The sequence below is a fragment of the Macaca thibetana genome, chromosome 8, assembly GCF_024542745.1.
Source record: "Macaca thibetana thibetana isolate TM-01 chromosome 8, ASM2454274v1, whole genome shotgun sequence".
Taxonomy (NCBI): Eukaryota; Metazoa; Chordata; class Mammalia; order Primates; family Cercopithecidae; genus Macaca; species Macaca thibetana.
The window spans coordinates 133,743,624-133,770,981 of NC_065585.1; the positions used below are offsets into that span (position 1 = coordinate 133,743,624).

General features: G+C 49.2%; 1 protein-coding gene across 1 annotated transcript in view; it reads right to left on the reverse strand.

Annotated features, from left to right (window-relative positions):
- Nucleotides 1-27,358, reverse strand: part of XKR6 (XK related 6) — a 300,654-nt gene that overhangs the window by 137,939 nt on the left and 135,357 nt on the right. The gene's annotated exons all lie outside the window — the stretch shown is intronic.

Below are 27,358 nucleotides of genomic sequence, written 5' to 3' on the forward strand. Positions count from 1 at the left end.
GTAGCTGGGACCACAAGCACTCACCACCACACCTGGCTAATTTTTTTATTTTTTATTTTTGTAGAGCCGATGCCTCCCTATGTTGTTCAGGCTGCTCAAGGACTTCGAGGCTCAAGTGATCCTTCCACCTCAGCCTCCCAAAGTGCTGGGATTACGGGTATGAGCCACCACGCCCAGCCGACTTTAGGCATGTAATAAACTTAAGTGATTTAGATTGGCTCAGTTTGGCCACAGGCAGCTAGGTGAGCTTCTGCAGCTTTAGCTACCTGCTTACACTCACTCATTTCCCACTAGTGCTGCTTACTGCCCAACTCAGTTGTCGACCCCACCCCTGGCTGCAGGGAGGGTGGGCACTCAGACCCTGCCACTCAGAGCTCATGGTCCCCATGGAGTGGCGCAGGCCCAGTGAGAGCCAGGGAGACCTCAGGGGACTTTGGCAGGAAGAAGCCTGGAGTGTCATCACACCGCCAAGGACAAGAAGGGAAGCACACGCCACCCCACTCAACTGCCCTAGAAACACAAAGCTAAGGGGAGGCCACCAGCCAATGTACTGAAGTCATACAATCCATTCCAGATCTCACTCATGGTGCGAAGCAGAAAAGAGGGAGAGTGCAGATCCAAAAGGCAGGAGGAGGCCACACCAGAGGGGGGACTGAGGGCCTGGGAAAGCTACAAAGAGTGGCTGGGCAATGAAGCAGAAGGCTCGGCCGCCTCGGACAGGTCTGCAGCAGCCGTGGTTAGGCCAAGGCCAGCCTTTCCCTGCTTACTGGACACACTGTGTGTGCAGGATGAGGGACGCGCACTGCCCATGAGGAACTTCCTTTTCTCTTAAAAGATGAGGATAGTGGGCCTTGATGGTCCCATGGCTGGGGCCACCAAAGAACTTGGGACAGAGACCAACACACGCTGGCCCCAACATCCAGGGGAATGGAACAAAACCTTCTGGTGGGAGAGGGGAGAGCCTGACAGTAACAGTCCCAGCCTGGTGGCCCACACCCTCCACCAGGACTCCCACTAACTCCCATCTGTCCTCGCCCCTTCCCAAGGATGGCAGCTGAGATCACAGGGGCTTGAATATGCACTTGTGAATGAATAAGTGCCCTTCCAGGCCCTACCTGGGCATACAGTCCCCACCTGACAAGCACATGGAGGCAGCCAAAGCAGAGCTCTACAAACGCTGGGGACAGCTGCTCTCCAAAGAGCAAAAGGACATTAGCCTGTTAGCGGAACAAGCTTCCCGTCCATGCCTTAAAAGCATAATGCGTTAACTGCTGAGGTGCTGAATTATTTATGCCACCTGGCTGTGGTTTCCCACCTTACAGCAATCGCTCACTTTCCTATCCCCATCCCGCCACCCTCTGCCTCCCTCACTGTCGAGAGGTGAGGAAGTAAGAAGAAAACAGAGTTCCAGGCAGTTCCCTGGGAAGGGTGAGACCTTGCAGTAAGGACCCAGGCCGGGGGGCCCTACTTTCCACTCCCTTGTCCATAAGGTCCACGATGTCCTACTTTCCACTCTTGCAGGAACAGGACCCTTTCTGCCCAGAGCTACAGCCCTGCCTTAGTCCCTCAAAACTACCACAGCCTCACGCCTGGAATCCCAGCACTTTGGGAGGCCGAAGTAGGAGGATTGCTTGAGCCCAAGAATTTGAGACTAGCCTGGGCAACATAAGAAGACCTCATCTCTGCTAAACATAAAAAAAAATAGCCAAACAGGGTGGCACCGGCCTGTAGTCCCAGCTACTCAGGAGGCTGAAGCAGGCGGATCACTTGAGCCCAGGGGGTCGAGGCTGCAGCGAGCCATGATTGCACCACTGTACTCCAGCCTGGGTGACCTTGAGATCCTATCTCAAAAAAACAAAACAAAACCTACCACAGCCTGGGAGGCTTACAAACAACGGAAATTCATTTCTCAGTTCTGAAGGCTTGGGAGTCCAAGAAGAAGGCAGACTTGGTGTCTGGTGCGGGCTCTCCTGGTTTGTAGACGATGTCTTCTCACTGTGAACAAGCCCTCCTCAACAGGGCACTAACCCCATCACTGGGCTGCACCCTCATGACTAATCGCCCCCCAAGGCCCCACCTCCTAAGACCAGCGCATGGGGTTAGGATTTCAACACATGCATTTGGGGGACATAAACACTCTGGTTGTAGCTAACAGCCTCCTGTAAAACAGAATCATTGCTTGTAGCATCTCTCTCACAGGCACAACTCAGGGAAAACCAAATCTCAGTTTGGGGGCCTGAAGAAGATTCCCAGAAGCAGGTATCTATGTGTATCAGGCAGATGCTCAAGCAAATGCTTTGAACATCTCCTCCGTGCTAGGTGGGGCTGCAGAGACCTGGGGCATGGTGGACCTTATGGACAATGGCCCATTCCACCCTCTCAACCAGCACTGGTGGAAGTGGCTGCCACCCCCGCCAGGATCAGAGGAGAGATGCCACTGAGACATGAGGGACAGCTCAGTGTACCATACATCCCTGCAATGCATTTTAGAAATGTTATTCATGAGGACTTTATAAAAACTTGGAGGATGCTTGTAACAGAGCATTAAGGGAAAACAAGCAGAACAAAACTGTGCAAAGAGCATGACATTGGGTCTGGCACGGTGGCTCACGCCTGTATACAGTCCCAGCACTTTGGGAGACCAAGGCGGACCGATCACAAGGTCAGGAGTTCGAGATCAGTCTGGCCAACATGGTGAAACCCCATCTCTACTAAAAATACAAAAATTAGCTGGGCATGGTGGCACGTGCCTGTAATCCCAGCTACTCAGGAGGCTGAGGCAGGAGAATCGCTTGAACCTGGGAGGCAGGGGTTTCGGTGAGTCAAGATTGTGCCACTGCACTCCAGCCTTGGTGACAGAGCAAGACTTCATCTCAAAAAAAAAAAAAAAAAAAAAAAGGATGATATCCAGTTAGGTTTTGGGAATGATGCTGATGATGCAGATGCAAAGGGAGGAGCCAAAAAAGTTAACAGCTGCTGGTATATGGGTAGTGGGGTTGTGGGTCATCTTAGATGGGACTCGAGGGAGAAGAGGAAAGGGGCCCAGGGCCCTGGGGGCTCAAAGAGGCTTGAAAGAAACTCCTCTGCCATCTGGCCCAGGCCAGGGCAGGGAAGATCCTGGGACCTTACACTACTGGTGGAATAAGACTTTAAAAACGGTCTAATACATTGATATAGTTCAGGAAGTTTTCTCTCTGTGCAAACACATATACACACACACATACATATATAAACACACAACACACACAAATGCAAATGTAAGCCACACATGTATATACACCCACACTCATTGTACTATATAGATATAAGTATGTGTATAAAGTCCTCTTCCCACCCCACTTGGTCTCCCACAGGTAAACACCATACTGTAATTTTGCCATGGTCCTTTATGATTAAATAAGCAAGTACACATGCACCTGTCTGATTGTCCCATTTTTACCAATAGGAGGCATTCTAAACATACTGTTCTGCCTTCTTCGTTCTTTAAATCACAGCAGAGCTGTGGCAGTTTATTGCAGGTTGAGTCTCCCTTATCCAAAATGCTTGGGACCAGAAGTGTTTGGGATTCCTATTTTTGTTGTTGTTGTTGTTATTTTTGATTTTGAAATATTTGCATTATACTGGTTGAATATCTGATATGCTTTGGCTGTGTCCCCACCCAAATCTCATCTTGAATTGTAGCTCCCATAATCCCCACATGTCATGGGAGGGACCTAGTGGCAGGTAATTGAATCATGGGGGCAGATTTTTCCCATGCTGTTCTCAAGATAGTGAGTGAGTTCCCATGAGATCTGATGGTTTTATAAAGGGCAGTTCCCCTGCACACACTCTCTTGTCTGCCGCCATGTAAGACATGACTTTGCTCCTTCTTTGCCTTCTGCCATGATTGTGAAGCCTCCCAGCCAGGTGGAACTGTGAGTCCATTAAACCTCTTTTTCTTTATAAATTACCCAGTCTTGGGTATTTCTTCATGGCAAAATGAAAATGGATTAGTACAATATCCCAAATCTGAAATCTGAAATGTTCCAATCAACATTTCCTTTGAGTATCATGTGGGTGCTCAAAAAGTTTTGGATTTTGGAGCATTTGGATTTTGGATTTTCCCAGATCTGGGATGTGCCACCTGGACTAACATTTGGATCCCAGGAGTGGACCCTTCCATGGCCCCTGCCTTGGCAGAAGTTGGGGGAGGCAGCTCCCTGGGCCTCCCTAGCACTTAGGCCCAGAAGAGGCCTCCCTACACTCCTCTTCCTGCCAGGCGTCTGGAACTCAGTGAAGCAGGGCGCAGGAAACTTGAGATTGGCCAGCCCCACCAGCCCAGGGCAGTGACGGTGCCCAGGCTTGTGCTGCTGCAGTGCTCTTGCCAGCCCTGGGGGGCTGGGGCCCACCCAGAGGGGTCCTGGTTGGAGGCCTCCATGGAGTACTCAGAGCATGCAGGGCTCCCCAGAAACTCCATGCATTACGAGAGGATAAAATATTTAAACCTATGCAATATAAAATATTAACTTAATTATCGTAAATAATACATGCCCAATGCGTCTTTACTGAAGAGAAGGGAAAAAAAACGAGATGAACACTCTCAGCACGAGTACTCGAGCATCAGCGAGGATGCGAGGTGGAGTGTTGGGAATGAGTCTCCCCTGCAGCAGGAACTCAGCTCGCATGCTTGGAGCTAAGCAGCTGGATGCCTGCAAGTCTAGGAAATCATCCATCTCCTCCTGGGACACCCAGCCTCCTCTTCCTGCTCCTTCAGGGAGCTGACCCTGATCTCTTCCTCCTTTACCTACCCAGGACTCTCTGGAAGTCCCTCCTTCTCGCTTGGCCTTGAGGAGTTCGTTTTAGGCCCCCCTGTGCCTCAGTCTCTGCCCCAGCAGCTGCAGAGCCCCTGGAGGGCAGGCACTGGGTCTTGTACTTCCCCTGGGCAGAGTCGGCCCAGGAAATCTCTACTGAATGAATGAGTGTTCCCACCTGAGAACTAAAAAAAAAATCCTAAGCCTCCCAAACCACTGAATGGAGCCACCCACCTCTTGGCTAAGGGAACCCCAGAGAAACCTTAAAAACCAAGTTCCCACCCATGACAGGACAGGAGGTCGGATGCACCTCATTATACGTACTCTCTTTTCCATTTAAACAGTAGACACAACTGACCAGCACTAATGTTAGAGATCATAAGACTGACAGAACAGACTCTTTGTGGTGATAAGATACCCAATTATAAACAGGACCTAAAGCCGTGCAGGCAATGGTGAAGTTGGGCACCCCTACACTGAAAGAATCAACTAAGCTCTAATTGCCACAGGGTCTTCTTTTTCTCCAGCAGCTAAACACTGGCCTTGAGATAAGCAATAGTAAAACACTTGCAGCTCCACCAGACAGTGACTAACTGAACCCTTGTTCCACCAGCCATAACTACGGCTTTGACTGGTCAAGAGACTGATTTCAGTAACTTTCTCCTGATAAGACCACCAACGGTGGACTGGTTCTGGCTGGTTTATAGAGGCTGAGCACTGAGTGCCTTCATGTCCTTGCCTCACCTTTTAACGTACAGGACCTAACTGTAATGCATTTAAATGTTAAGTCTCCACCCCAAAGTGAACATGGAACATAACGTGCATGTTTGCTTACTATGCGTGCATGCATTCCCCCTTCATGATTATTCATAGCTCCTCCCAGAACCTGTTGAATATGTATACCAGCCGACCCCTACAGCAAAAAATTGCTTGCTTTTGGTTTTCAACTAGTGGTTGCATTTCCCGCCTGCAGGTTGCGATCTCCTTCTTAAGAAATAAAGCTCTCCTTTCTAAATTCATCAATTGTGTGATTTTGCAGCTGACACACCTGTGGCCCTTCCATCGCCAAGGTCAGCATGAAGTGTGCTTTATGGCAAACACATCTACAGATGTTCCCTCAGATCATCCTTCCAACAACCCTGTCTTATAAGCAGGCAGGGTGATAATTTTCTCATTTTTTTTTTCTTGCTCTATCACCCAGGCTGGAGTGCAATAGCAGGATCTTGGCTCACTGCAACCTCCGCCTCCTGGGTTCAAGTGATTCTCCTGCCTCAGTCCCCCAAGTAGCTGGGATTACAGGCGACCGCCACTACTCCTGGCTAATGTTTTGGATTTGTAGTAGAGACAGGGTTTCACCATGTTGGGTAGGCTGGTCTTGAACTCCTGACCTTGTGATCCACCTGCCTCAGCCTCCCAAAGTGCTGGGATTACAGGTGGGAGCCACTGTGCCCAGCCAATTTTCTCATTTTACAGATGAGAAAATGAAGGCTTAGAGAAGATAGGTAGCAGGCTGAAAGACAACATTATCTTTCTAAGCTCAACTCCAGTGATCTTTGCTTACTTGTAACATTCCCTTATTTGCTCTTTGTGTTACCGTTCCCACACTCAAATTATTCTTTTTTTTTTCCCCTAGAGGAAGTGTCGCTCTGTCACCCAGGCCAGAGTACAGTGGCATTATTTCAGCTCAGTGCAACCTCTGCCTCCAAGTTCAAGTGATTCTCCTGCCTCAGCCTCCCAAGTAGCTGGAGAATACAGGCACATGCCACCAGACCTGGCTAATTTTTGCATTTTTTCGTGGAGACAGGGTTTCACCATGTTGACCAGGCTGGTCTCGAACTCCTAACCTCAAGTGATCTACCCACCTTGGCCTCCCAGAGTGCTGGGATTATAGGTGTGAGTCACTGTGCATGGCCTCAAATCACTCTTAAAGATATTAAATATATCAATCTGATCTTGATTGTCCCAATAATGCCAGAGGGGAGGATGGGCAACTATCACGATCCTGGCTCCTACTTCTTAGGGTCTGTGTGACTAGTAATAAAACTATTTTCTCTTTTAATCTTCCATTTCCTCATCTATAAAACAGAGATAATACTACTACTGACCTCCTAGAATTATTGGGAGGGTTAAATTAAATAATATGTGTACAGTGCTTAGTGTTGTGGACAGCTCAGAGAAGATGCTTGAGTCTAGCCATCATCATGAAAACTCCATATCACCAACCACATCAGGTCTTTCTCCTGTTCCTATCTTTTTCCTGCTCCCTTCCTTATTGAATTTCCACAGTCTCCACCACAGAGGCAGTGCACTGGTGTGACTCGGGGGTTACTACAAGGAAAATGGAAGAAAATAAACGTTTACTGTATCTCAACACTTGTAAGTTAAAAAAAAAAAAAAGAAAAGAAAAGAAAAAGAAAAGGAACAATAGCCAGAGCCATAGTAGGATGGCTGTTATCAAAACAACAGAAAATATCAAGTGTTGTCAAGGATGCAGAGAAACTGGAACCCTTGTGCACTGTTGGTGAGAGAATGTAAAATGGTACAGCTGCTGTAGAAAACAGTATGCAGTTAAACAGAGAATTACCACATAATCCAATCCCACTTCTGGGTATATACCCATTAAAACAGGGATTCAGGCTGGTCACGGTGGCTCACACCTGTAATCCCAGCACTTTGGGAGGTCAAGGTGGGCACATTGCTTGAGGCCAGGAGTTCGAGACCAGCCTGATCAATATGGTGAAATCCCCGACTCTACTAAATATACAAAAATTAGCCGAGTGTGGTGGCACGTGCCTGTAATCCCAGCTACTCAGGAGGCTGAGGCAGGAGAATCCCTTGAACCTGGGAGACAGAGGTTGCAGTGAGCCGAGATTGCACCATTGTACCCCAGCCCGGGCAACAGAGTGAGACTCTGTCTCAAAAAAAGAAAAATAAAGGAAAAGGGAGGAAAAGAAAAGAAGAAAGCAGGGACTCAAAGAGATATTTGTGTCCTTTATATGAACATTATAATGTTCCTAGTAACATTATTCACAGTAGCCAAAAGGTAGAAATAACTCAACTGTTCACCAGTGGATGAACGGATAGAGAAAATGTGGTTATTACATACAGCAGAATATTTTTCAGTTATAAAAAATAAGGAAATTCTGACACATGCTACAACATGATAAACCTTGAAGATGTTGTGCTAAGTGAAATAAGCCAGCTGCTTACTCACAATAGCCAAGATAAGGAATCAACTTAAGTGGCCATCCATGGATGAATAGATAAAGACAATCTGAGACAGATAAAGATATAGATACATAGATAAATCTTTAATGGAGTCTGATTCAGCCTTAAAAGATAATCAAATCCTGTTATTTGCAACAACATGGATGAACCTGAAGGACATTACGCTAAGTGAAATAAACCAGGCGCGGAAAGACAAATAGTGTATGATCTCACTTATGTGTGGAATCTAAACAACTCAAATTCATAGAAGCAGAGAGGAGGATGGTGGGTGCCAGGGCTGGGGAGAAGAGAAGGGAAACGGGGGAGGGGGGGGGTGCGGTGTTGGTCAAAGGGTACAAAGTTTCAATTCAGCAGGATGAAAGACTTCTGTAGCTCTAACGCACAGCATGGTGACTACAGTTAATAACGTATTGTCTACTTTAAATTTACTAAGAGAATAGATCTTAAATGTTCTCACAGCAAGAAAAATATAACTATGCGAGGGGAAGCTACATTAATTAGCTTACTTGATTAACCATTTCACAATGTATACACAGTGTATCAAAGCATCACATAGTACACCATTAATACATAGTTTCTCTTTGTCAATTATACCTCAATAAAGCTGGGAGGGAAAGCACAGGTCATAAAACTAGTTGTAACACAAAAGATATGTTAAGAATATTTTATTTTCCAATTTTGCATCATGGACACCATGAGGCTTTCATGGGTTTCAGGAGTAGGATGGTGATTCCACTACTGTGTACATTTTTTGCTTTAATGCAAATATAGAACTAAATTTAAAATACATCATTGGCCCATTTTCCATGAAAAAGAAACCAGTCACAAAAAGACAAGTTCCACATGATTCCACATCTGTGAGATCCCTACAGGAGCCAGATTCACAGAGACAGAAAGTAGAATGAGGGTTGCCAGGGGCTGGAAAAGGGGGCATGGGGAGTTGTTGTTTGATGGAGACAGAGCTTCAGTTTGGGAAGATGCAAGAGTTCCGGAGATGGACAGTGGCGATGGTTGCACAAAAGTGCAAGTGTACTTAATGCCACCAAACGATATGCTTACAAATAGTTAAAATGGTAAATTTAATATATGTACTTTACCACCAAAAAAAATTTGGCCTTAACAACAGTGAACATGCAATTACTGAATCTCACTACATGACCCAGGAACAGGCTCAGTGGATGACACTTCTTTCAGTTAATCTTTACAACCTTCTGATTGGTGTTGAAAGTCCCAATTTTACAGATGGGGACGCTAAACTTAGAGTTACCTGCCTTGCCAAGAAAATTCTCAAACACAGACATGTCAGACTCCAGCGCCTGTGTTCTCCTGACTGCAACCCTGAATAGCTCCACCTCTTCAGCAGCCCAGGGTGATGGCAGGGGGACTGTCTGTATCCCTCAAACACACACACCCCATACTCAGTCACCGCAGCAGCCAGAAAGCCACATGTTAAGCTGGTAACACTCAGCCCTGGGGAAGCCTGGCACCTCGACACTACGGGGCTAAACTTCTGTATCTCACTGGCGGGTCACCTCACACCATCAGCAAGTGGAATCCAGTCCTTGTTTCTCAACTTCCTTTGCCTGCGGTTCTGAAACATCGGGCTGTTTAGGGCAGATCACTCAGGAAGGAAGTTCAGGTCTTCTCTGCATGGGAGGGAAACTACTGCTTTCTTGCCTTCTCTCCCCGCCCCGCCCACCAGAGTCCCTGTGCTCCTTTGATGAAATGGTTTCAGACTTGCAGAAACGCATATTGAGGTCTCTTAATGTGTATAAGCAATACCAGACAGCAAGGACACCTGAGCGTGTGTTAAAAATACAGGTTCCTGGGACCAACTCCTACGTGCCTGAGTGTCTTGGCAAAACCTGGAGATCTGTATTTTTTAAAGCCTCCCCGCCGAGCCAAGGATTCGGATGAGCGGTGAATTTGGAGAAGAGCTAGCCCAGGGGTCTCCACAAATGAAGGGAGCCCTGGAGGCTGAGCCCCCTTCCTGGATGACTCTGTACTCCGCAGGCCTCTGGTCCGCAGTGTTTGTGCTACCCTCTGTCCCACGAAGCCCCAGACCTCCCGGTGGCTGTCCCCATGGCACTGTCCTGCCCACTCACCCCAGCCGGCCCCACCTGTCCGTGAATGAAGCTGGCTTGGCTGGCTGCCCAGGTGCACAGTGGCTGAGGTGGCTGCAGACTCTAATCAATGAGATCAACAGGATGTCTGCTGAAGATGAGTCGGGACAAGATCCCATGACTATGCCCTAACTGGCATTCCAGAGGTCACTCTGCTGAAGTGCCTGGCCTTCGTAGCAAGAAGCTTTCCTGGGGGAGAAAAGGGCTCTGGGCTCTGGGTTGCTCAGGAGCCCATTGGAATGGACGCTCTGTTCGCCTTTGCACTGCACAGCAGCTTATTCTTGGAAAAGGCACTTGAGGTTCTAATGGCTGCAAGGCACCCACTGGCTTAATGAAACCTGCTTTTGGCATCTCTGCTGCCTCTTTTAATTCTTGTTTGGGGAGTAGCCAATACCTCTATCTGTTCCCCCATTTCTCAGGACATGACCCGGCAGGAGGGTTCAGAGTCCTTCCAGGCTGGGACTTTATTTGAGTCTATTTGTGAACAGGTGGATGCCTGATGGAACGCAGTCCCTGACGGGGCTGGCTGCTTGCTGCACCTCTCTGTGGGGGGCTGGGAATCAGCCTCCTCCAGGGGTGGCTCTATGTGAAGACCTACCAACACCTGAAGACCCTACCGACACCTGCACGAGGGATTCTTTACTGGGGAGCCAGAGAGAGGGAAACGGATCAAGGCCCCGGAGCAGGCTTGGCAGCAAGACCCATCCTGCAAGGAGGGCTGCCAAGGCCCGCTGAGGTGCCCACCTCCCCGTGAGCTGGCAGGGCAGGCGCCAGTGTTAACACTGGAAACACCTGGCTGATAAAAACCAAAAACCTTCTCTCAATGATGGGTGAGAAAGAAAAAGAAAAAAAAGAACCAAATCTGTTGGACAGAATTTTTCTAGTCTTTTTCTACTTAGTTTTAAAAGCCCTTCAAGAGTCACCCAGGGGCAAACAGTGCGTACACACGGTCAGGAGAGAAAGTCTGTGTCCACTGCAGAGAGGCTAGAAGGACATTTCTCCCTTCTGTGCCTCAATTTACCATTGCAAAACATAGCGTCCATTGCCTTTCCCGGCCCCTTGTGAGGAAATCATATTGCTGTAACCACAGAGATCTCGCGTTTCCACTAGGAGTTTCTCCCTGGCCTTGAGCAATACGCTCTGGTCCTCAGGGTTTTCACTTGCAAAACAGAAACATTTGCAAGGCAATATCAGGAATGGATTCCCATCCTACTCCCAGGGCCGGTGCTGTCGTGGCTAGCACAAGTCTACCATGTACTCTATGAGACCAGCAGATTCAGTGAAGCTGACTGAGTAACAGAGACAAGCGTGCCAGACACAGGGAGGGGTAATGTAACTGTGACAGGATTCAAGAATGTGGCCAACATCAGCTACCGCTGAGATTGCGGCTGATCTCGGCAATCGTGGCGTCCACATTAAGTCCTGGTTGGAGCGAGTCACTTCGTCCCTCCAAGCCGTGATCTCCTCACCAGTGTAAAATAAGGGGGTGGGCCTGGGTGATGGTCTCAGAGATCCCTTCCAGCTCCGACAGTCTACAACTCTATGAAGAACAATGAGAAAAAGACAAGTGTGTTGACAGGAACATTTTTAGGTCCCCAGCCAAATCTAAGGGACAGAAAAGGGAGAAAAGAGAGGGAAACAGAAGACAGAAAGAGCTTTCATTAAGAAAAAAAAAAAAAAAAGGAATCTGACTTGATATCCCAGAAAAGCTATGAAGGAAGAGAAAAGAAGCTACGGGGGAGGAAAAAAACACTTGAGGATACTTTTCTTTCAAACAGAAGAGCGGTTTGGTAGAGAATGGCTTCCCTTTTCTACCACCACATCCACTCACTCCACACATCCAGCCACTCGCTCACATATCCCCTGCCTGTTCTTCCCTCCTGTCACCACAGATGGATGACCATGTCCCCAGAATCACTGGCCCCATTCCTCAACACCTATCCTCCATTCCCCAACGCTACTCCCCACTCATCCCTGCAACCCCCACTCTTCTCTCTGCTGGTCACCCTTATCCTCAGAATAACAGCCCAGAGATTTCAAAAATGAAAGCATCCTCTGACCTCATATCCCCTCCAGCTATGACCCTTAATTCTCTGGTTCTCATTGGAGCAGAACGTCTCTAAGAAGCTACCAGTATTCACCAACAGCCCCTGCCAGTCTCTCATTATTGCCAGAAAGTCACCAAAGCCCTTAGTCCTTCCAAGTCTGATGTCCAGCTCTCAGCTGCCCTCTCCCTTGGCCTTGTAGTAGCATTTAATTCAGTGGATCACCCACCATCTGCTGGACTCCTTTCTTCCCTTGGGCTCCAGACACTTCTTCCTGGTTTGCTTCTAGCTCACTATCCCCCCATCACCCTGCTGGCTTCCCCACCTCCTGTCCTCCAGGTGCAGCAAGCTCAGACCTCTGCAGCTGCCTCTCTCTCCAGTCTCCCCCTCAGGACTCTCTTCCCGACCATGGCTTTTAACATTATCTAGACACTGATGACTCCCAAAGTGACATCTCCAAGCCCTACACCTCCCCAAGGGTGTTTCGCAGGCACCTCCAACTTTCCAAATTCAAAACTGAACTCTTAAGTTTTCCCCTCCAGGCCTGTTCTTCCTTCAGGCTTCCCCAGAGGAGTAAAGGACATCATCACATTATCCAGTTGCTCAAGCCAAAAAAACAAGGCAAATCTTTGGCTCCTCTTTTCCTCACGCCCCATGCCTGATCCTTCTTCCCCCACCTGCAGAACGTATGTCTGCACCCCCAACCTCTCCCTTCTCATCCCACCGGCTACTACCTGACTCAATTCACGGGCAGCTTTTCCCCACTGCCTCCACCCTACACAGCAGCCAGAATAAAGGATTTGAGGTTGAAATAAGACTGCAGCCCTCCAGTGCTGAAAGCCCTCCAATAGCTTAGTCTTTTTTTCTTAGTCTGTTGTTTCTTCTAAAACAACAACAACAACAAACAAACAAACGAAATGGGATATATGTCTAGAACGTGTAGGTTTGTTACACAGGTAAATGTGTGCCATGGTGGTCTGTTGCACAGGTAGGCGTGTGCCATGGTGGTCTGTTGCACAGGTAGGCGTGTGCCATGGTGGTTTGCTGCACCTGTTGATTTGTCCTCTAATTTCCCTCCCCTCAACAGCTTAGTCTTATACTTCAGCATAAAATCCAATGTTCGTTCCACTGCCTGCCTCTCTGTCACCTTCCCCAGACCCCTCACTCCTCCTGCTCCAACCAAACTGGCTTCCCTGCTGCTCCTTCCACTCTCCAAGCGGGTTCCCACCTCAGGGGAACTGCGCTTGCAGTCTCCTGCCTGGAAGGCTTCTTGGATCTGATGTGCTCCTTCCCACCACTGAGGTCTCTGCTCAAGGATAGGAGCTCAGAGGGGCCTCCCCTGACTCCCAAAACTAAAACAACCCCATAAGGCACTATCTGTCCCCCAGCTCTTGTTTCCCAGAGTACTTGTCATCTGAAATGAAAATGTCTCTTTTGTTTGTTTATGGCCTTCCCCATGAAAATGCAAACTCGAAGATAGGAAGCTTGTGTGTCCAGTTTCCTGTGGAGTCTCCAGGACTGACACTGGCTGGCATCTGGCATTTAGATGGCGTGAGGTAAGGCTCTGTTGAATGGGTGAGCTGGTGAAGGGATGGGTGTGCTGAGGGTGGGGGCATCTCCTTTAGCCCTGTTCCTGGACATGAGGCTCTGGCCGTCTGGCCGGTGGGGGAGCCCAGAGCCCAGTTCTGTCTCCCCCTGGTTTTCTCTCCCCATTGCCCCTACCCTGAGTTAAAGTTGGTGTCTGCTCTTCTCTTCCCCACACCCAGCCCGACCCCTGTTTCCAGTTGGAATGGCCTTGCCCACCGCGAGTGAGCCCAGAGCAGCACACTCTGGGAAAGCTGGAGGACCTCTGGAGGGCTCATCAGGATTCCTCTGCTGCCTACCCTCCTCCCACTCCCCTAGCAGGGGCTAAAGTCTCCTGGGCCTCCTGCCCGCCTGCAGAAAGCCTTCTGGGCTGTCTCGTACCACTGGGCACCTGCGTCGCTGAAGCCCCGGCCAGTGCTGCGCGTCTGGGATGTTTGGTCACAGTGCTGAGGGGCTCAGTCAGGGGTGCCAGAGAGCACTGCATGGGGCGCAGCCTAGGCGGGAGGGCTGAAGCCCAGCTGACCACCCAGGGTGAAGCCAATGCCTCCCAAGAGACTGCAGGCTTCCTTCCGAGCCCCCGCAGGCACTGCCCAAGAGCAGCAGCCTGGGATTCACTACTAGGCTGCCATGTGCCATCGTGGAGGAATCACTTCCTCTTCCAGGCCTCAGGCACCTTGCTACTTTAAAAACATAGATGGCCAGGGCTAAGGGCAAGGGCTTATTTTATTTCCAAAGTCTCTAAAGTCTCTACATTAAGCAACCCCGAGGTCTCCGGCCCAGCACGCTTAACCCTCTCCTGTGAGTGGCCCGACTCCCCTGCCGCCAGGGTAAACACATCAACCACAGCAGAGATCAATCCAGGTCCTCCTGGCGCTAATTAGAAAGAAAGCTGGCTCCCAGGGAGCTGCGTCTCTTCCCCATTCCCAGACGGAGGAGGTAATGAATGATTCATGGCAGGAGGAGGGGCGGCGTCCCTGCAGGTCTTGGTCACCAGCTCCCAGCAGGCGCTGCCCCTCCTGCACCCCTTTCCTGACTCTGGCTCCCAGAAACAGATGAACTCTGATTGACTGGCAGTGCTGGAATTTATCAATGGCTTGTTCTCTCTGGAACCAGCTTTCATTGATCTAATCTGTTCCTAGCCCTCTGTTCCTGAGAATTCCCACAGGGACCAAGAATCACTTGTGCTGTCTTGTGGATAAAAATAAAAACATACCCCAGCTCACATGACTTCACTTTTTGCCATTCCTTCTCTCCAGCAAACATTCCCCCATGCCACCTAAGCAAGGAAGAGAGGGGAAGATATTACCTAGGTCTTTCCGCACTCTAGAATTCCATGATTTTAACATGTGTACATGGAGCTTTCAGCCACGCACAAACATGCTTTCTGGAGGGAACACAGGAAAATGCAAAGAACTGCTGAACCAATGCGCTACAAAGACAGAACTAGAGAGGATGCTTTTCCTTCTTTATATTTCCTCTAACATTATGTGATAACACTGTTTTGTGCAAAATAAAATATGGTAGGAATGCTGGGTAGGGAATCAAAGGGTGAAAGTTCCAAAAACGCAGTCATGCTTGCTGGGAGGTGTCATTTCAGGTGGTTAAATGAAGTTAGAAGTTTGAGAGAATTGCATGCAAGGGCAGCCATATCCCCCTCCCTCTTCTGGACATGGCCATTGTTCCAAAGTAAGCCGTATCTGGGCAGCAAGTGCTGAGCAGGACCAGAGGTGGAAGGAGAGAGCACACAGTAAGTCTGACCTAACTACTAACCCTCCTCTAATGACCACTAGAAGCCACAAGGCCTGAAGCCTGGCTCACAGACTATGTGCCCTGGACAAGAACTCCATCCATGTACCTGTATTCAAGTTGCACACTGTCCAAATAGGCAATGTCCTGGGGAGGCGTGCCGTTTACATTGCAGACCAACTTATCTGAGAGTTGCGTGCGTGGGTACAGAGTCCTGCAGTAGCAGTGAAGAGCTACATAAATCCACCTGGCAATGTTACAAGTACACACGTATGCCTGCCTCATGGGGCCCTTTCCCAGCCACACTCTGGGAGGGACCTGCAGTCACTTCTCCTTCCTGCCAGCCCTTTAGGAAACCCAATTCCTGTCCCCACTGAGGGAACACCCCAGAACATTTGCCTATCCTCGATGGTGGGTGGGAAGGAGGAAGGGAGTGTGGGCGGATGGGGTGTGATATTGCTGGTGTGTGTGAGGGTCCGAGGGCGGGGGCTGCCAGGGTAGTGCTCACTGGGGCCCTGGGAGCTCCCGGGAGGGCCAGTCCGCCTCATACAGGTGTCCAGGTCACACTAAGGTGAGCCACCCAAGGAAGAGGCCCTTTCCTAATTCATGCAAAGGCCCTGTGGGTTAGTGGAGGCCTGGGCTTGGGCCAATGCTGTCTTCTCTGCAGAAGGGGAATATCAAAATGCAGCCAGAGGGGGCCATAGACAAGCAGATGGCCACACCCAGAGGCTTTGCTTGGATGTTTGTAGGAGGAGGTAGTAAAGAAAAAATTATTCCTGACACTTACTAATATGGTAAGACTGACTTTATTCAGGAGGACTGCCACCAGGTATAGCGACTACTATCTTGGGGTTTTCCAGGAAGTGAGAGATTGGGCTCAACTCTGATGACAATAAAGACAAGTAGAGATTCACAGCCCAGAAGCAGCATGGGGTAGATGGACGGATATCACTAAGAGGAAAGTGAAGGCTGGGGGGTTCTTGCCGCAAGCAGGCCAAGGCAATAAGATCCCTAGGGTGGGGCAGGAGGCATCTGATCAGATATCAAGGGTGGGGGATTTTCACTAAAATCCTGACCCAGCAGGATTCTTGCTAAAACTGGAGTAAGCAGGCCAAGGCCAGAGCCCAAGGTCGGGGCTTTGAGGGCTCAGGGGAGCCTGCCTAGAGGCAAGTCAAGGGGTGTCTTTGAGGAGGCTCCTGAGTCTAGGAGAGCCACAGGCCTCCCTTAGTCCTGCAGGGAGCAGCACGGGGTTCTGCCGGCCCCGCCTTATAGTACAGCAGCCCCTCTGGGGAGTCTGGTCGCTGCCCCCCAATCCATGTCCCAGGACAGCTCTGTCTGACAAATAACAGGTTTGGTGCTCGAGGCGACTGCATGGACGGGGCCTCTTGGCTTCACCTAGGACTTTGCTTGCAAAGGGCACATGGGGCTTTCCAGAATGACCTGCACAGCCTCACGGTGACCTCCCCTGGTAGAGGCAGCACAGCGGGCCCTGGAGTTCACTGCACAGGGAGGAAAGCCATGGGGTGGAGGGTGGGCAAGAAGCCCTGGCCGGGGGACCCTGGGTCACAGTTCTGGTCACACAACCTCCTCGTAAAACCTGATTTCCTTCATACCCCACCTCCATACACTTTGTGTTCCAGGCAAACTAACCTCAAGTAGCAACAGCAGGAAGCCTGTCTGAAGGCCCCCTCCCCTGCTTCGGGGTCTGTGCAGCCCTTGGGTCCCGACTCAGGATTCCTCTCCCACCCCACTTCTCCCCAGCGTCCCCTGCTGGATGCCCCATAGGAGGCCGTGGATGACGTCCCAGCTCCTCCTGGACCCAGTGCTGCTGGGGCTAGGGAGCTTCCTCCTCTAGGAGCGCAAGATGAGAGCCTTCCAGAGGCGTCCTGCCGCACTCCTCAGACTCCAGGAGGCAGAAGCAAGCTGAGCCTGATTACTATTCCCAGGGGATTGCTGCCTGCTTTTTATTTATGCGTTTACTAGGAAGCTCTTTATTTACATTGCTGTAATTTACATTTCCCACAAGTGCCTGCCTTTCCCATCTCCTTCCCTTCTCCACATTGCTAAACACGGGTTCCCCAGTTGCTCCCGAACGCCGGCAGCGCACAGGCTCTTCTGAGGACTCCTGGGTAAACATCCCCCGTGTTCACCCGGAAAGTGTCGAAAGGGTGGGCAGACATTTCTGTGCACATAGCAGGCTCTTGGCACTTGGTTTGGAGACGTTCAGCTACCCCAAACGCAACTCCTCGAAGAGCACCATCCCCACAAAGGCACCTCTGGCTGTCTGACCCCAGCTTCCCTGGAACTGGGGAAGGGCAGGTCATTGGCGTCACTGCGTTCCGGAACCTGAGTGGTCTACGGAGGCAGCCACACAAGTGCGGCAATTAATGTCGCCATTGATTTAGGTGAAGTCTGAAGGGTGCTCGTACTCTGTGTGACCCCACTACCTTTTCTTCAATGGGAGAGAGAGCCATGAACCCTTTCCCAAGTCTTGCAGTCTTGGGTGCATCTGCCTTCCTGCCCCTCCCGTCTTCCCAGGCTCCAGCCAGGGGATCAGCTGGGAGGATGCAACTCTCTTTGCCCCTTTCAAGCCTCTAGTCTCACCCTTCAGGCCTCTAGTCTCACTTCTCCCAGTCCAAGCTAAGAAACCCGCAGGCAAGGTGGATTCTACTCCCATGTTGGTGCCCACCAGCCCGGGTCTGACGCCTTGTCCTTGGCTGCCTGGAGCCCACTGTGCCCTTTCTCACTGCCAGGGTGCTCCCTCCTGCCTGGCTGCACTCCCTCCAATCTGTGCACAAGCTGCAACCATGCCACGATCTTGAAGCACAGCCCAAATCACACTCTTGCTCAAAAGCCGTTCTTGACGCCCCTAGACCCAATCTAAACACAAAAAATCTTCCTATGACTCTCCCTCTCTTCATGGATCCTATTTGTCACCCAAACTAAAGAATAAGGAATAACATCCTTATCCCTTATAAAGAACAACATCCTTATTCCTTATAGAATAAAGAATTACTCTACAAGGAGCCCCTGTACTCCATACTGCCTGCTTTGTCTTTGTCACACTTGTCACTGTCTAACTCACTAGATACCTTATTTATTTCTGGTATTCTCTGTCTCCCTCTCCCGCTAGAATGTAAGCTTGCATGAGAGGGCTTTTTGTCTGTTTTGTTCACTGCTTTGAAACAAACAGGGCCTGGCACAAAGGAGAGGCTCAAAAACCACCTTTTGAATAAATGAATGAACAAATGGACGAGAAGTGACATTTGTCCAGCGGTCCCAGTTTTCTGCCCTCATCACATGCATCATCTTGGCTCATCCTCACGACAACAGGCCGAGGTAAGTGCTTTGCCCTCACTTCACACATGTGAGGAAGTCCCATGAATTCTCAAGGTCACAGAGGCTGGGCAGGTGTAGTTTTGTTCAGCAGGAGTCCCCGCATTGGGTGGAATGAAGGAAGGACCCGGGCTCCACTGGCGACTGTGTCCAAGCTTGGTCTGATGTCACGGTCTGTCCCTGTCCTCACCTTCAACGCCCACCTGTCAAACCCCACCTCCATAATGCTCTTCCTGACCCCTTCAGCGGGTCCTTGGGCTTTTTGTTTTTTAAAAAAACCTTTTATTACATTCATACCTACATCCTACTACTAAATGAGGAGTTCCCGAGGACACAATGCACAGACATGAATCACAGCGCTGAGCACCTGCTCCATCTTACAAACACTGAAGGTGTAATGAGTGCTTGTTAAATGAAGGAAGAGAAAGAAAATAGCTTGAAAATCATTGTGTCTGTGTCTTGTCATATGTCTGTGGCACATGTGTTGCCCTTAACTCTAAATGACCACCTTCATCCCAAACTTATTGTATTCCTGGGAACTATTCTAGAATATTCGAGGACTGAATATTGGACTGTGTCTCCCCCATTTGAGTTGTGTTCTGCCCGCACCCAGCGTGACCCATGTGGGAGGGGCGGTGTCTTTAAGTTGAAATGGGTGAATTTTTAAGTAGGGCGGGAGAGTGAATCTCCCACAACATTTTTTCTCATTTTCAAAGGACTGTAATTGTGGAAGACAGTGTGGTGATTCCTCAAGGATCTAGAACCAGAAACACCATTTGACCCAGCAATCCTATTACTGGCTATATACCCAAAGGATTATAAATTATTCTACTGTAAAGACACATGCACACATATGTTTATTGCAGCACTATTTACAATAGCAAAGGCTATTTGCTATGTAAATGAACCAACCCAAATGCCCATCAATGATTAGACTGGATAAAGAAAACGTGGCACATATACACCATGGAATACTATGCAGCCATAAAAAAGATGAGTTCATGTCCTTTGCAGGAACATGGATGAAGCTGGAAACCATCATTCTCAGCAAACTAACACAGGAACCGAAAACCAAACACCGTATGTTCTCACTCGTAAGTGGGAGTTGAATAATGAGAACACATGGACACAGGGAGGGGAACATCACACACCGGAGCCTGTCGTGGGGTGGGGGGCACGTATCCCAGAACTTAAAGTAAAATTTTTTACAAAAGAAAGGAATGTATATTCACTGTGGGATATTTAGAAAACACGAAGGGTGTACAGAAGAAAACACAAATGCACATTGTTCTTAATCCGCACAACTTCGCTGCCAGGTAGGTGGAATTATTCCCGCTTTACAGAAGAGGAAACTGAAGCTCAGAGAGCTGAAGTAGCGGCCCAAACCCTTGGGCCAGTAAGCCGGGCAGGGCCAGGCTCTCACCCACCTGTGCCTGAATCCAAGCCCAAGGCCTCCTATCCAGACCAAGAGCTTTGCAGGCTCAGCATCCCAGAGCTTGGATCCGCGGCGTGGCGGCCAGGGTTTCGAGGGCTCCCGTGGTTTGGGCTCTCTGCCCCTGCGCTCCCCAAGCTGCGACCCCCTGCGTGGGCCAGCATCGTGTAGGCCGGGCCCAGCACTGTCCTGGCGCTTCAGAAATCTTTGTTGAGCGAATGAATGAAGTAACGAATGACGGCAGTAAACACAATGAGCGACCCGGAGGCTCCGGCTCGCGTTTTCCCTCTCCAACCCCCAGCGAACCGGAGCCGGGCTGGCGCCTGAGGGGAGTCCCCGGTCGAGGGCACCGCGCAGCTCCGCGTCCCGGCGCCGGCGCCGAGAGGGAGGCCCCGCCCTACGGGCAGCTGCGGAGCCATCTGCTGCGCGGGCGGCGCCGCTCCAGTGTTTGTTTACAACCCGGCCCAGCGAGCGACAGGAGCTCGGCTCCTCTTCCAAGCGCGCGGCGGTGCCAGTGGGGGAAGTGCAGGGCGCGGGGGGCGCGGGGCGGGACAGGAGTGGGGGGCGCGGGACAGCCGCGGCTCTGCTTCCCGGCTTCCCGGCCCACGCCCCCCGGACCCCACCCCGCGGCGCCCTCTCGCCCCCTCTAACCCCCTGCGCGACCCCTTTGGAGCGCGGTCCACAGGGACAACAGCATTTCCAGGATCCAGGAGTGTTCAGGATGAAGGGACGTGGCGCGCAGGGTGGCACCTAAAAAACAACGCTCCTGCAGTGTCCCTGTAGGTGACAGGATGGGTGTTAGGCATTTCACAAAATCTCTAAGTCCAATAGCTCGCCCAACTCAGGGGATTCCCCTTTTTGACAGTGGCCAGATACAGGCAATAAGGTCTGGTTTTTTTGTTTGTTTTTGTTTTTGTTTTTGTTTTAGACGGAGTCTCGCTCTTTCGCCCAGGCTGGAGTGCAGTGGCGCGATCTCGGCTCACTGCAAACTCCGCCTCCCGGGTTCACGCCATTCTCCTGCCTCAGCCTCCCGAGTAGCTGGGATTACAGGGCCCGCCACGCCCAGCAAATGTTTTATATTTTTAGTAGAGATGGGGTTTCACCGTGTTAGCCAGGATGGTCTCAATCTCCTGACCTCGTGATCCTCCCGCCTTGGCCTACCAAAGTTCTGGGATTACAGGTGTGAGCCACTGCGCCCGGCCAATTCCTTTTTTTTTTTTTTTTTTTTAAAGCTTTCTGATGTAAGTGCACTTCTGGTGTTACCATTTTTACTGCCACTCCCCACAGCAGCCACAAGCTCAGGGTTGGATCAGAGCTTGGGGAGGGTGGCAGGCGGAGATAATGAGAAATAACGCTAAGTTCTGGGCTTAGGGGTGCTAGCAGGTAAAGGTAAGTGACATCAGGACAGTGACTAAGAGCCAGACTTTGGCGAGACAGCTAGTGTGGGGAGGAGACAGTCAGCAGCAGGGCTTTCCCCTCCTCCCGCCTCCCTGCCTCCATGCCTCCACCTCTTCAGGCCTCCCCGCCTCCAGCCTGCACTGCAGACCTTCCCTAGACCATACTGGACCTAGAGCCCCGGCCTCCGCAGCCCCGCCGTGCCTTGATGGTGCCACCCGCCGGGAACTAGGGGTGCTCCCTGTACTCCCAGAGGGACAGTTGGGAGACCCCGGCCTGATCCTCGGATGCCCCAGGACTCGTATCTACATGATTATTGGTCTGTTTGGGTTTTTCTCCTTGATACAAGGGACTAGGATGTTACAAAGTCCTGACAAAGAGGAGGTTACACTTCCCACACACAAAGGAGCTCGCAATCTAGAAGGGGAAGACGGGGAAGACAAAGTGGACAGGAATCACCGCTATTCAATGCCTGCCTACTATGTGCCAAGTGCTGAGTTTGCTGTTTCTCTGGCATTTCATCCAATAAATACTTATTACATCCTGCACTGCACTGGGCTCTGTGGATGGAGCAGAAAACAAGTCTTGTAGATGAGAAGAGAGAATTAAAATAATTCCAATAATAGTATGTGTGCCATAAAGGAAATACCTCTTTTAATCCCAATACAAACCCTGATGAAGGGTAAATATTCTTATCCCCATTTTACAGATAACGGCTCAACAAGGAGAAACAACTTGCCCAAGATCTCCAAGGCAGGGTTTGGAGCCATGTCTGGAGCCTGTATTCTGAAGGTAACGTCCACCTAGGGGCGAACGTTGGAGATGGCTCATCTGCCAGCTCTGGATGAAACAGCTGGGCCACAGCACCATGAATGGCAAAGGTTCCTTGCTGGGGCTAAAGCAGAATAGATGTCCACTTGGCGAGTGCTGTTTTCACAATTCTGAATCGGCTGGGTGTGGTGGCTCACACCTGTAATCTCAGCACTTTGGGAGGCCCGGGTGAGAGGATCACTTGAGCCCCAGAAGTTCGAGACCAGCCTGGGCAACATGGCAAAACCCCATCTCCACAAAAAGATACAAAAATTAGTCAGGCGTGATGGTGTGCACCTGTAGTCCCAGCTACTGTGGAGGCTGAGGTGGGAGGATCACCTGAGCCTGGGGAGGCTGAGGATGCAGTGAGTTGTGATCATGCCACTGCATGCCAGTCAGGGTGATGGAGTGAGACCCTGTCTCAAAAAAAAAAAAAATTCTGAATCAGTAAAAATAGGAATAGACACTGTGACTAGGAGCCACCATCTGACAATCCCATTTGGGAGAAGCACAGGCCTGTCTGGGTGAGTCTCCCTCATGCATATCTGTTCATTCATTCACTCATTCAACACGCCCTGAAAGACCGCCCTGCCCTGGTGGAAGGGCATGTCCTGGGGGCTGTGGAAGTACAAAGGAAAGAGAATTAAACATCCATTCCCCTCTTCCAGGAGCAGAAGCCCAGGGTGAGGCCAGCCCATTAAACCTACTTGGCCCATAGAAGGAGAAGGAAGGGGGCTGGGCAGAAGAAGAGGCAGGAGGGCAGCCGTCGGTGACGGTGCGAGGACATCACTGGAGGCTGTTAAAATGAGTCTGTATGCTTGGGTCAGGCAAGGACGCAGCCAGCATCAGCTGCTGCTGCTCTTAGCTTCCCTGCCCGTGTCCCTCGGCTGGCCCTGCTCCTCCCTCCAAAGAACAAGCAAGAATTCTAACAGGGTGAAACCAGGACAGTGGCTGGCTCACACATCCAGGGGAAAATGATCTGAAAGCACCGCATTCCATGGGACAGACAGGGCAGGAAAACCAGGATGCTCAGAGAAACCAGACCTGACAGCAGACGGCAAATAATATCCCATCCGGAAGTATGACAGGACAAGAGGAGAAGCTGCACACGTCGGCCCATCCTGCCCTGGGCTAGTCCGTGCCCAGGCACTCGGGGAAGTGGACCATGGAGAGCAACACAAACTATCACATGCCAGGAGGCCTGGGAGCCAAGGCCAGAGGGTGGGGAGGAGCTGCAGGCTACTCAAAAGACCCAGGGGGCCAACTGTGACATGTGATCTCTAAGCCAAATATTTATAAATGGAATCAGATCTCCTCCTAGGTTGATGCCTTTATTTGTATGTTCCTTCATTTAGCCCCAACTCTCCTTATCCCCCTGGTAAGATCTTATAAATCAAATGCACACACACCAATACATCCAGCTCCATGAGGTCAGGAGGTATTTCATTAACACCATCTCTCCTCTACATGCCTAGTCCAGCAAAGACCCAGGCAAAATGGGGGCTGATTGGCCAATTAAATGCACTAGTGAGGGAGAGCTTCTAGTTAAAACAATTTATCTAGATCTTTTAAAAGCAAAGAATCCCACAATAGTAAACATAATTACTCTTTAATGTGATCTGGTTTTTAGTTGGAGTTTCGTCTATTTTATGGAACAAACTCTTTTTTTAAATACTGTGACATAAACAGCTACGTACTTACGAAAACTGTTCTCCTTTCCCTGGGCACAGAGCCAGTCCCACCTCCCAGCCTCCTTGGCAATCAGCGTGGCCATGTGTCTGAGTTCTAGCCAATGGGAGGTGAGTGGAAGTGGGTGTCCCTTCCAGACCTGGTACTGAAATTCTCCCACAGGTAACTCTCTATTCTCTTTCCTCATGCATTGGCTAGAAGTGAAGGACTCCAGAGCCCCTGGAGATGGAGGATGGAGGAGCCTGGGTTCTTGAATCCTCACATGGAGTGCCAGCCACAAATTGGCATTTGGACTCCTATATGGACAAGAAATGAATTTAAATCCTATTAAGGCTGGGTGCAGTGGCTCATGGCTGTAATCCTAGTGCTATAGGAGACCAAAGTGGGAAGATCACTTGAGACCAGGAGTTCAAAACCAGCATGGGCAACATAAGTGAGACCCTGTCTCTACCTAAACAAACAAACAAATAAATAAATAAATAAATAAATAAATAAACATAAAATAAGATTAGCTGGTCTTCAGAGGGACAGAACTAATAAAGAAAAATAAATCAAAGTTAAAAAAAATAATGCAAAGAAAGAACAAAAAGGAAAGTTAAAAAAAAAATCCCACAAGACAAAATTAGCCAGGTGTGGTGGTGTGAACCTGTAGTCCTAGCTCCTTGGGAGGCTGAGGTGGGAGGATCACTTGCATCCAGGATTTGGAGGCTGTGCTGAGCTATGATCTCACCATCTCACCTCTGTATTATTCCTCCCCAGCTCCCCAGGTGATGGAGCAAGACCCTGTCTCAAAAACAAAAACAAAAACAAAAAACAAAAAACAAAAGTCCTATTATGCTACTGAGATTATGTTATGGCATTGCTCTATTATTACAGCACCCAGCATTAGTCCAGCACAAGCACTTAAATGCATAACATGGCTGGCAAGTCAGGCTTGGGTAGGGGAGGTACTGGTAAGGGTTAAATTTTAATATATGGGGAGAGGCCGATGCTAGGAACATCCATGGAGATGAGGAGTTCTGAGATTTCCTGATATGCTTGGCTCAGTAAAATTTTTTGGAATCCCCTCATTCCCTTTCCCACCTGCAACTTGTACCTGGCCACAGATACTCTCCATTTGCTGTTCATCGAGTCTCCCCATAGTGGCTACTCGACACTGGGATTTAACTGATGGCCCCAGAATGCATCTCTTTCTCTTTGAACTTTTTCCTCAAGCTAATAATTTCCCTTAATCTTCTGAACTTCCCATCGGGTCTGACAAAAAGCTTACTGAGTGCCTTGTTCCGCCTCTATTTCATGCAACCTTCTGAAGTTCTCTTTTATATCAACATCCATCAGTCCTTCCCTTTCTACTGCGTTTGGGTTCTATCTCTTTCATGCATCACTTCCCCATGTTGCTTTCCTGCGTCCTCCAGTCTCACTCTGCTCTGCCCCATTTCCTGTTTATTTTCCAATAAATGGTTTCCTTCATCTTTCATGCATTTCCTCCCTTCCCAGTGCTCCAACCACAACCCCACTTATTTTCTGAGACACACTCCCTCCCCATTAATCTTTCACCTAGGAAAGAGAGGCTAAAGCTTTCCATTCTTGTGCATCTCTGCCTTAGTTAATTAGAGCCTTGTGAATAACAAACTAAAACTGTTTAACTAGCTAGTTTCATCCTGAGTCTTCTGCCCCTCGTGGTGGTGGGCCATCATCTGATCACATAGTTCATAATCTGTTATCGTGCCAAGAGGGAAGAAAGCTCCCGACATCTTAAAAGAAAGGAAGCAGAATAATTTATAGAAAGAAATAAAGTGCTTAGTCAAAAGTATACTGCAAGAATTGTCACTGACTTGTTCTCAGCTTTTCCCTCATTAAACTTTTCATTTTCTGCCATCTGTCAAATATAAATCAACTTCTGTCAAGTTTCCTTAGACATTTCAAATACTTGCATACTCTATTCTTTCATTCCCTTTTCCCTCCAGGCATTTACAATTCTTCAACTTCCAAAAAGAATTGTGATCGTTCATAACAGGAGGCACACAAATAATAAAAATAACTTGCAACATGAAAGAACGTGAGCCACTGTAAAAAATGGCAAGGTCCATGAATCTACGTATCTCAGGTTAAGGATACTTATTGTCACTGAGCACAAAATTGATCTCTGAGCTAAGTGCACATAGTGTTAAAGACAAAGCAAAAAGGAAAACAGAAGAAGTGACAAAGACCTCAATGGTTAAAACTAGAAAGCATACTGTACATGACTTTACTCTTTGTTACTCTTGTAGAAAGTCTTTGAACTACTTTAAAAATATTTCCTTACATCCTGCCTATTTGCTAAAAGGATATGACACAGCATAAAATTTAAAAAATCATTATTATAAAAATAAAGACAAGACATGCTAAATGGGATATGTGGTAGAAGGGAGACTGATTATAACTTTCTTTTAAAAGGCTAGACTCATGGTAATGAACACAATTGAGTACAGACTTTAGCTCTGAGCTCCCCAGCACGCATGGCAAAGAGGGAAACACAAGATTATAGAGCTGATTTTTTTTTCTAATCACAGTTACAAGATAGTCACTTTGTAACTATGAACTATCAGAGCAAGTTGTCTTATGGGTCTTGTCAGTTCCCTTGTTCTTTAGAAAAACTCTCCAGGGCTTCTATCATGTAATCTTCAAAATCCTTGGCCAGCTCCACCATCTAGTGGCTTCACCATATGACCCAGCTCTCTGCCTGCACTGAGGACATTACTTTATCCTTGGATGTAACATTTCCCAGGCATTTAGGTTTGTGGCCATGATGAGCGTCATATTAGCCACACCAACTGCAGTCTCATCTACTTATTTTTTTCTTTCACTCTACTTGCATTTTTACTTAATAAGTTTTTTTATCCTGGGAAATCCCTGCTTTGGGAGACTAATAGCCTCAAGAACGTTTGTATTCCTTCCTGGCATGTGAACAACTTACTCCTTCCTCGCATTCCACCTGAACTGCGTCTTTCCCTCCAAGCCCGGCTAAAGTCCCATCTCTTCTGTGGAGCCTTTCCTGATAACGCAGCCTGGGAGCTGAAACATCCTCCACTGAGCCCAGGGCTGGCTCCTGCCTTCCTACTACCCAGCAGCTGTCCTCAAATAGGCAGTGGCATTTTCCCCTAGCAACTGAGCACATCGTAGGTGCCCCATAATATGGCA